Source organism: Dromaius novaehollandiae, chromosome 4 (genome assembly GCF_036370855.1).
Source record: "Dromaius novaehollandiae isolate bDroNov1 chromosome 4, bDroNov1.hap1, whole genome shotgun sequence".
Classification (NCBI taxonomy): Eukaryota; Metazoa; Chordata; class Aves; order Casuariiformes; family Dromaiidae; genus Dromaius; species Dromaius novaehollandiae.
This window is the reverse complement of record NC_088101.1, coordinates 39,937,502-39,949,038: the sequence shown is the minus strand read 5'-3', so window position 1 is coordinate 39,949,038 and position 11,537 is coordinate 39,937,502. Positions and strand designations below refer to the sequence as shown.

Sequence of the window (11,537 nt, the reverse complement as noted above, 5' to 3'; positions counted from 1 at the left end):
TCCATTAGTACACTAGCCATTCAAAGTTACAGAACCACTTTGAAACAAATTTTATGTAGCCAATAAATGAATAAATAATGGCTGCTTTATGTTGCATTATATTTTTGTTGGGATATTCCAGATTGTCTTCATCAGTAGTGAAATTCTGGCTCCAGTGAAATCGGTGAGTACTTTCAGCTGGGGTGGGGCTGTTTATTTTTCAGTTGTAATCATCTTTCTTTAACAATCAATCACTTCTGAGACTATTCCTGTTAAGCACCAAAATGGGAGTCTCCAAATTGATAAAGCTGCTGAAATCATTTTCAGGGATAAAAAGAAAAAAAAAAAAGATTTCTAGATAGAGATTTAGAAAAGATTAATAAAGCAGAACATTACTTTTATCCATTATTGTGACAGACAGTTTCATTAGAGGGGAGGAGAATGGCCTGGGGATATCTAGAAAGCTCAAGTCAGTCTTGATTCTATTTAATGCTCTCAGTGTTCAACAAATCTCAATACGAGAGCATCATAGCAAAGACTGGACAGGAGTTAGTTCTGTCCCTCTCTCTCTTGCCTAAAACTCCCACTGGTAGGAAACATAAGCCTTGGTGCAGGCAGTGATCCATTAAATCTTTATTTTGGGACAGCACTTTTCTAGTTCTCCAGAAAGATGTAGAAGAGGACCAGGCTACGGAGTCCAAGGATTTTCACACCTTGATAGTACACAGAATTCCTCTGTTATCCCCCAGCACTTGCTCCTGCCCCACTCTGCCCCTCATCTGTGCCATTGCCGCCTGTCTGCACGCCCGGCCCACTGACCAGGGTGCTTCTCTGAGGTGAGCTGAAAGGAGGCGCGAGGGGCTCGGGGGGAGCTGGCTGGGCGAGGGGAGACAAGGTGAGCACTGGGCGAGGGATGGGTGGGAATTCCTTACACCAGCATTTCTGCCAACATATGGGGAAGTGCATCTGGATTGTTAACTCTCCGCTTAAGCTTTGGGAAGGACTTAGGCTACAATTTCAGTGAACATTAGCGAAAAGGAAACACTAGTGGATAGGTCTGAAATGAGCCATTCTCTTCTGGGCTGCTGTGGCCTGGTGTGGCAGTCATGCAAGTGTGTGTGTACAGGGAACTGGTCTAATCAAAACCCACCAACCCTGTTCAGGGAATTGGGCCAGCTAAAAACCATCACTTTTTACTCTCTCACCATCCTGTTGCGCAAGTCTCAGCATGGGGCAGGGAGGAGCTGAAGGCTCAGCGAGCAGAGGAGTGTGCAGGAGCACAGCGGCCCTCCCTTCCAGCATGTGTTTGCCTCTGGCTTATTTTTAAGCTGGATCAGTTCCCTGGCCTGAGTTTGGGCGGGTTCCCACACCCTGATGGCTGGGAGTGGTTCCCAAAACCCCAAGCAAAGAAACAGACTTTGCAGAGGTGGTGGGGACAGGCAGCATGTAAGACACAGTAAAACGTGATGTAAAACACAGCCTTGGGTCTCGTGGTTTCTGTGATCATGTAAACAGTCATAAACACAGTGTATTTTGTGTGTCTGCTAGTGTTACTGATATGGTCTGCTGTGTGGGAAGTCATCTTTCTCTAGTAACGGAGGCTAAAAGCATGCCAGAAACACAACACCAACAAGAAGAAAGATTAGGAACAAAGCATCATTCTGGGCAGCAAACACACCTGATTTCCCCACCAAGGCCCCTTGGAGCTGCAGTGCACTGAGACAACGAGCCAGAAGCTCAGTGATACATTCAAAGCCTGGAGATATTAGTAGCATGTTATCACAGTCCAATTTGCACTCTCTTACAGGTTTTGCTTGGGATAATACATGACTTTTGCTTTATTACCAAGTTTACAATGTGTATTTTTATACCAGGCACATACTACAGCTTGAGAATTGTCAGGATAATTCTGGCAACTGGAGAAGCAACAATTGCTAATTTGGACACCTGAAAGACACAGGAAGCCATTAGACACATGAGCAGCTAATAACATTTTGGCACAGATGAAATTTCTCTCCTTCCTCCATTTTTGAAGAGATTAGATCTTCTGTAACATTCAGAGAGAAGAGGAATTAAATATATCCAGCTCTTATTAGGCTAATTTTGAAAAGAAATACAGATCAGTAGAACGGTCCGGACATTTTTTGTCTAACTGGTCTTTCATGAAAAGGATGATTTTGCCAAAAACATTCACTTCTAAATATAGATGTTTCAGTAGTTTTAACAACTTCTGTGAAAACATTTCAAGAATCCTGAAAAGGGATTTCTCAATATTTTTCAGAAGAAAGTTTTGAAGAAAAGTATTTTTTCCATCCAGAATGTTAACGTCAAGTCCAAAAGTGGAATGAAATGCATTGGTTCAATTAATACCCCTCCCATCAATCCAAAATGTATTTTTTCTTATTTCTTTTCACAGGAGAGGTTAATATGTAAGATTCATTCTCTTTAAAATGGAGAGAAGGAAAACCTACTGCAAACATACCCACCCAGATATTACTGCTAGAAACACAAAGCACTGAAAACTAAAACCAAGACTGGTATGTGAACTTACATACTTGATTTTGGGAGGTGACACCCAGCATACACTACTCTAAGCCATTGTTTCAGGCTGTCTCCCACCACCAGGAAGGCAGTGTTATCCAATTTTTTATTTTCTTCACAACTCATGAGACATATAATGAGACATACACTTTTATAACACCCACTCACAGAAAGCAGAAGCTGAAGATTTGCCTTATAATCTCTGATGTTTACCAGATTTGACAGATTTCATGAGTTTACTTGGGATTTGCTTCTTGTAATCTGGCTTCTATTCTATTTTACAACTTGAAATAAGGAGCAAATGGCATATGTTCTGTTGCTATCACTGGGATTTACATGACAAGGCATCAAAACAAGCAGGTTTTCCCTGCTTGTAGTAGTAGAAGAAGTTTTGTCAATTTAAGTAGTTCTATTACATGTCTATTACAGTGTCTGTCTAATAGACGCAGTGTATTTTCATTAGCTTTTTACTCTCAGGGGTTCTGCTTGTTTGTTGTTGTTGCTGTTGTTGAAATATTTTGTTTCTTCAACAAAAGTTCCAAATAATATCTGGTAAAAAACTCTCTCTCCAACCTCTGTAACAAATTCATTCAGGCAGTATATGTGATGCTAACAATAATTTATCTGCCTCAGACCTCTGAGGTAACCATTTGCCATAGATTAGCTGTAACTTTTATTACTCAGTTTACTATAGTCAGATTATAGCTATAAAGAAACATATACACTTTCCAGATTAAAACAAAGTATCTCCATGTTTGCCCTGCATTACATTTCCCTTATGGAATATAGCAACCAGCACTGCAGGAAAAGTTGTCTAAATAAACTATTAAAAACAAGTGAACCATGAACAGAATGGAATAATATTACCAAAAAGCCCTCATCCAGATTTACTAAATATATACTTAGTCATGGCATTATAATAAACCAATGTACCTTCCTTTCAGTGAGTGGTTGGTGGGCTTGCTGTTTAACCACCTAGAACAGGAGATGAACACTTTCGGTTCCAGTTACATGGACGGGGATTCTCCCAACTGTACCTTCACTTACGGCACATGCTTTGCTCTGTGTTAAACCCATCTAAGTCTGGTTCAAAATGATCTGCTGACTGCCACCCCCAGGAGGGAATCCCTATTTGCAATTGCAGAAGTGATATTATTACAGCTCACTTTAGGCTTTTTACTGCAATACCACATTCCATGCCCGACTGTAAATCACAAGACTGAAACAAGGAACCCTGGGTTTGGGGATAATCTCTCTTGTCAGTAATACAGTTCCACTTGACATATGGCATGGGGATAGGAAGGGGTTACGGCTCATCCTGTGTTATACTCCCCAGGGCACATTTGAGCATCTGTGTCGCTGCCCCCAGGTTTGGCTCTGGATGCTTACAAGCTTGTCTCTCCAGAGCAATGTGATCCGGGGAACATTACTGACTGCAGTTATCCATCTATCACCATCTGGATTTGTTACAGCTGTCAAGCTCTGAGATGACTCATTATGCTGCTGGGATCAACTGCTCTAAGGGCAGCACTGACCACGGGGGATGGAGCTGCATCGTTCAGTGCCAGAGCTGGAAGAAAACTGTTCACAAGAGAGGGTCACCCTCAGCCCCAACTTCTTCAATAAGAGTATGTGGCTTGGACACCCACCGCATGTAAGAGTGGTGTGATCTTCATTCAGTTCTAGTCGGTACTGGAAGAATACCTTTTCAGTCTTATCCAACACCTGTCATGCAGACCAGGCCGAACTTACTGAATCACTGCAAATTAAAATTACAGTCTGTATTTTCACTGTTTTCTCATAATTAAATAGGACTGGATGGTTGTCCCTAATTGTCTAAAAACAGCATTTACTTTTCCAAGGATTAGACAATTTTAAATAAATGTTAAGAGTGTTTTGCAGCAAAGTAGGGGCTGTTTAAGAAAGTAAAAGCAAAAAAACATAAAATATTTCTTGAGAATAGCTATGAGCATTTTCCTTAAGAGGTATGTGTTTTCCCTACCTGCTGGGCTGCACAGCGTTTGTATACAAAAGAATTCAGACTGCAACTTTTAGGAGTGGGTTAATCTGAGAGGCCTAGTTTCTTTGAGTCACTGTGTAGCAGGATTTATCAAAAGGTTTAATGCTTTATCCACAAATTGCAAAGAGGACAAACAGAACTGAGGGAAACAGTAAACTGGAAACTTTTTCTGAAGACTGAAGACTCATCCAGTGTTTGAATGACAATGCTGTCTGGGTATGTGCAAAGGGCACTACTGTCTGTGGAGTATTGCCTGTCAGAGTACACAGATAAAAGGAGTAACCAGGGAGAAATAATCAGACAGATATAAAATAAAGAGCCTATAACCCTAGAGGAAAAACAAGGATTTATGTAGTTGTACATTACTTGGGTTCTTGGGTTCACAGAAAGGATTTATTTTTAGAAAACACACAAACAATGAAAGGCCTCTTTGCTGTAATTAAAATACTTAAGATTAAACATACTGTTAGCACTTAATTTAACTATGGATAATTCTCTACACTTTTTATAGTATCATAACAGTTTCATTGGAAAATTTCAAAACATACTAATGGCAAAACTAGTCAACTTGTAAAAAGATCATAGTCTAAAAAGGACAGATCCTTGTGTTACCTAGCTTGAGCCAAATTGCTGAACTGAAAGCAAAAACCAGAAAGAGGCATGAATTGAAGTATTATACTTGTGCATTCCAGGAGCACTGGAAGAGCTGGGATCTGGGGGAGGACTTGTAGCTCCAGCACTCAGTAGAATAAACTAGCTCCTTTCTGTTTTATTTATTTTGCAAAGATTGCATCTATTCTGTGAATGCAAGATGAGCCATATGAGACTTGAGTTAATACCATTTATTAAGATATTGGCATAAAACAACACCAGCCCTAAACTGCTCCTTCAGTTTTTGATCAAGTTTCATTTTATTTACTATTCCCATATGCTAGACCTCAGAACTTGTTTACATCGCTTCATGCCAAAGCTTCAAATGCATTAAAGGGGAAGTTCATTGCTTTTTATTTATAATTATCTGTGACAAGAAAGATCTTAGACAAGAGCAGAAGAGAGTGGGAAGTGATCAACCCATCCTCTGTTTATGCTACTACAAAGAGGCATGTGATGGTTTTGGATTCAGTCCAACCACCATTCATCTCTATAGGAATCTTTTTACTGACTCTAATAGAAGTATCATGAAGCTCTTTTTAATCTTCAAATAACTCAGGTGTACACAGGCTGTGGCTCTCAGTCTACAAAGATGCCAAGGTGGTTCCTAATGACTGACAAACTATCGAGTGACAGACAAAAGAAAAAAATTGCTGAGATATGACATTATTTTTCTTCTCTAAATAACTTTTCATGTAGCCCCACTGATCCATTTTTTTTTCCTTATGTCATTAACTGTCAGCTGGTAGAGTAAACTAATGGCATGTGTGTGGCTGTAGGAAACTTACTTAGGCAACAATCAAAAAAAAGAGCATTCCTTAAAATTAATGACATTTGACACTAAAGTTATGCCAGGTCTCAAGCCACATTGTTACGTGGCGTGCACGCTGAGCGACGTACCCAGCAGCAAACCCCTCGTCTCTCCTTGCACCAGGCAAAGGCGCTCCCAGGCCTCAGCAGCTCTGGGAGACTTCGGCAACTGCCTCCATGCCACAATAAGTCCCTATTGTCCATCCATGCCGCTCCTCAAGCTCTGTCTCTCCAGCACTGCAGCAAATACCACTTGATAACAAACAAGGCTGGGCAGATCCCCTCCACAGCTTGCTGCACCCCATCTCTGTCTGTCCCCTATTTATTAAACCTTACGAAGGCATGGAGCGGTGAGGATTTTGTCCCCATAGACTACACATTGGTTGAAGATACTGCTTTATTATTAGAGTTGGAAATCCACTGCTTTAATATTAAAGTATTTTCTACATTATGCTGTTGGTCTGAATCACAGCAATCTAATTTTATAACCATCAGCTCTTTGACCTACCCAGAACCTATGTTTTCCCCAGTTTATTCAAAATACTGCAGCCAAAAATAGAAATCTACTGATTTCTTCCTCTGTTCTAGGCATCCTTTTCAGAATTTTGACCACATCCATTCACACAAGCATCTTATTTCCAGTGGTTCACCCTTATTTTAGCCTGCACCCTAGCCTGCACCCAAATTTATGTTTTTGTTTTCTCTATTTCTTGCATGCAACCCTGTGCCTTATTTTCTGATGTTTCTCTGCCCGCCTTCTTAATACAATCTATGGGCCCTTGATCCTATACAGACATGTCCTGCCTCCCTGCTCGTCAAAAATCACTTTCCCCGTAATCCTTCCAGCAATAAATCTTTAATCTTTTTCAAATTAATATGAAAGAATACACATATATCATTTTTACTTGCAGTCTGCACATTCTTGAATTTGTGCATAAGATGTGTTTTACACTTGGACATGAGGCTGAAATTAAAAATATTAAAACAAATGACTTGCATCCTCCCATCCATTCTACTGCATTCATAGAAATTATTCCATTACCACATTAACATCTCAGTCCTTGGTCCCTGTCCTTGGCTGCCTGAAAAATATAATAAGGAGTTCCTCCTGGCATAATTTGCTGCTCTGTTTTTCTTCACCCATGTACTCCATACAGGAGTCACATAGGACTGCAGTACAGACCTTGGGCTGTCTCTCCTGGCAGCAGTAGCTAACTTAGAGCAGGCCTGACTTGGTGCCAGGTTATAGCAGGGCCTGGTTTTACTCCTGCTAGGTTCGAACTGGGGAGAAGCAGAAATTGGCTTAAAGCTACTTTCTCTCCACGCACATAAAGAATACTGTAACTGCTATCCATCTGCAAATTCAGTGATTTACTTTTTCTGAGCCAGACTTACAGGGCTGGAGGTAAATGGAGGAATTACCACCCCACAACGGGTCCCCCGAGCCAGGCTCCTCTCCCCTAGCTGCAGCACGGCGGTTCCCCTGGCACGACCCAGGCCTCCTAGGTGGCCAAGGTGGGCCGTCACACAGCTCACAGAGATTTACATGTCTCCTCTCACCCGACTGCTTTGGCATCTGTCATCTGATGCTATGAATTAGTGATGTGATTAGCACCTAGCAGCTCCTTAGCTACAAAGAACAGCAGAGAGAACATTTTGACATAACAGTAGCAAAGCCAGCATCTGAAAGACAGAGCTGCTGGACATCTGTAAGTAGAGGAGGCCAGAAGATGATTTTCACAGACAGATTTTTCAAGTGTGTTTAGGCTGATAATCATTATTAATTCTGAGATAAAGCTAACAGGATTGTTCTTCTTTTCCTGGTTAATATATACATTCTCGGTCCTAAGATCATGCCTAAACCAGTGTGCTTTAGGTAGTGGCAAATGTCTACCTGTACTGTTGAAGTCAGGTTCATATAAGGGAAAGAGAAAAAAAAGAAAAAGCTGGGGTCACTGGATATGCACCCAGAAGAAAGCATGCAAGCATGAGCATGGCATAATAGCCCAGGAAAACAGGCAGGGAAAGAGCAAGAACCAAGGAATCCAGCTGCTTTGTTTCTATTTTTGTCTCATAGCTGTTTAAAGTAAACTACAGAAACAGTCTGACTCAGAAACCCTCCTTCTCCCACACATTCTCTTTTTCATTCACTCATTCAGGTACATTGCAACTTTGGGACTACGGCATCAACATTTCTCTCTCTCCCCTCCCTCCACATTGCTGCAATGAATCCATGCTCCTCTTGGTTCAGCAAAAGAGATCCAGCAAGACAACTGACAAACCCCTCTCCTTGCCCTAGGCTAATTGCTATGGTTTATTCTTTCACAAATTTTTAAAAAAATATTCTTCATTTTGTGTGTCAAGTGTACAGATTATATAACAAAAACAACGTATGAAAGAGTTTGGGCAGATGACTGGATGACATGCAGAAGTATGCTGTGAGTGCCCCCATGCCAGAATGAAATATGCCTAGTATAATCTTCCAATTCATATGAAAAAAGGCTGGCATTTAATATGTTTTCCCTAATAAAAACAAAAAAATAGACTCTATTATTTATGTAATTGAGGAAACCTGAAAAGTATCAAATAAAGAATGTTGGGTTTTAAAGAAGCCTCAAAAAACATACATAATGGTAAAAGGTTTTTTTACTGTGGTTTGTTTACTATGGTGATATTACTTTACAAAAAAACGCACAAAAATCGGTTTGAAGTGTATTTCTTGTTTTTACATTACTGAAATATTCCTTCTAGTTATTTCCTAGCCTTCAGCAGTTCTGGGGTTTTTTTTTGCTAGCCTACTGCATGCAGTTGCTCCTCAGTTACCATGACACCCACTAATGTGCAAAAGACTAGAACCTAAGAACAGAAAACAGTCAAGTCACATGAGAAGATGGACAAGTTGTCAAGCAGATAAGGCAAAAGAGCATACAGATGCTCCCCAGCTGATGTAAATCAGCATAGCTCCATTGAAGTCAGAATTATAAATCTCTCTCTGTACCTCAGTAAATATCTTCACGGGATCAAAGAGCCTTACCTGCAGTTTGCAGTGCTGGAACAAATGTTTTGCTACAGATACTTTCTAGCCTGCATGGAATGATTTCAGGCAACACAAATCAGAGTGCAATTGATCCTGGGTATACAACTTAAAACTATTTTTTTCTCCTCCTTTTGCTCTGCCTGACACACTGAAACCTTAAAGTATGTGATTTCAAGCAATAGCAAGCAGCTAGAAACATTTAGTCACAATAACAAATAATAATTTCACACTGTCACCATTCATCTTATTTTAAGACTAGTCATTGCTCTGAAGCACCGGTGAGCTAGTTGATAACACATTTGTTGCCTGATGTTCCAATTTTCGCTTTTCAGTTTCCCTTTCGTTGCATTACAGACTGCCTGACTCGTAAAGAATTAGGAGCCTTGGAAGAACGGTCCAGAACCCCCCCATACTTGAGCAAGCCGACAGAAACAGCACAGGGATAAGTCTGATTTCGTGTTCAGCTCTTCATTAGACTAATACAAAACCAGACAGTTAAAACCTACTCCAAGAATATGGGAGAAAATTTTTTTTCGTAAACCTCTGTCTTCAGCATTCACACCTAATGGCTACTTTCCAATCCAACATACTGCTTATTAAGAGCCCTCTCCAAGACATCTGTTGTTTCCAGGCCCCATCCAAGGTCAACGTGTCCAACCCATGGCTCTGACGCAGATGTCAGCAGGTCCATATAAAGCCATTATTGAAGGTCCAGTCAGCCCAAGGCTTCATTATGTATATTGTACCTTGGAGTCACTGCCACAGGCCCTAGTATCATGCTGCCTATTTCCTCAGGCAGGAGCCCTCAGGGAATAAGCCTTGGTTTTCATTCCATGCTTGTCTCTAATCTCAAGCCAGGACTGCCAACCACAGAGCACAAGGAGCAAGGAACAGAAAGTTATGGCATTACTGCTTGAAGCGTAAGCATAAGAGGGCCATACCAAGGCAAATTGGGGTGGACGAGGTCACTCTGGGTGAGACCCAACACAATGAAGCATTTCTGGGGCTAGGTTGAATTGCTCCCAAGAGCTAAGATATAAGGCCTGTTAGTGCAGGTGGTTGCTAGTTGGTTCAGGTGAATGACAATTTGAAGGGCAGGCTTTGTTGTCACTGTAGATAAAGCCTAAAAGTTAGGCACCGCCTCACCCAGATTTTAGGCACCTGAATTCTTTAGGGCTCTGGCTTTTAACACCTAACTAAGATAATACAGGAAGTTTGTTGCTGATGAAGAAATAGAGACTGAGAGAGGTTTCAAGCATTCAGTGTTGTCAGATACTATTTTTCTTTGCATTCAGTTTGGTAGAAATCTTCTTTTCTTTCTTAATACAACCTGAAAGGCAGAAGTGACTGACATTCCAGTGCTGGTCTTCGCTTAAACAGAGACTACTAATTATGGCTATTAGAAATCAAATTTAAATAATGAAACTCATATCACAGGGGAGTTATTCTGAAACAGAATTTAGGACTTCATCAGAGAAAGCTTAATGCATTAACCCACTAGGCTTCTGATATTAGTATTGTCATAGATGTATCTTAATGAAACATACTGTATTTACTTTTCATAAAAAATGATAGACGAGACTGTAATCTATTCTGGGCAATGCAAGACTGATGAGGAAAAAAATTAAGTAGGAAAACATGTCATTAAGCAATTTGTTCATCAAGTTCAGTATCTCGACACTGCCCATGACAAGTACCTACTGCTTCAAAGAGCAAATCCTCCTACATTATATCTAGATTCTGTGTATGTATACCGATAAAAAATCCTCCTTTGTTCCTGTAGTTATTGTAAAACATCATATTTAATCATCCGACTACAAACTTGATGTAGTTACTTAAAAACTCCAGCTTATTCTATACATATTAAACAATTAAGATCTTCTATTATCCAACAGAATTTTTAAAGGGGACTATTTTTGCTGTAACATTTTAAACAGAAAAATATTCATAACTCTTCCATCATAATGCTGCACAGCAAAGCTGAGTTCTGCAGCCAGTTTGCTGAACTCCTCTGTAATCCTCAGCATGTTACTCACATATAGCATTCGCAGAATTTTACTTAATAAGGAGAGATAACACAAAGAAAGTGAATTTTTTGGTTTTTGTTAATGTTGTTAAATTTTCAGGAACTACAGTTACAAATTTCAGAAATAACTGAATACTTATGAAATCAAAATGTAATTTGGCATTTATTAGAAGGCCTTCCTGAAAATATAACAACAAAAAAGCAGCTAGCACTGTGTATGGACCAAAAGCATTGAAAGAAATGTGGAGGTGAAACTAAAACTCAGATCCAAAGTATATTGTTGTTTCAAAACAAATTTGAATTTCATGGCACAAACCTCCTCTCACCACCAAAGACACTCAACCCTGACTATCAAATGCATGTGGAAGTCAGCAATGCTTAAAATCCAAATGACAGGCTGGAGAAAATGCACCAAGTTTGACACCTTCCTTTGTGCTGTAAAGCAAAAGTTCTCAAATACCTGGTCTTTTGTC

The 11,537-nt window shown here is 40.2% G+C and overlaps 1 long non-coding RNA gene across 1 annotated transcript in view; it reads right to left on the bottom strand.

Moving 5' to 3' along the window:
• The window catches only part of LOC112985961 (uncharacterized), a 39,166-nt gene that overhangs the window by 17,390 nt on the left and 10,239 nt on the right, over nt 1-11,537 (bottom strand). The gene's annotated exons all lie outside the window — the stretch shown is intronic.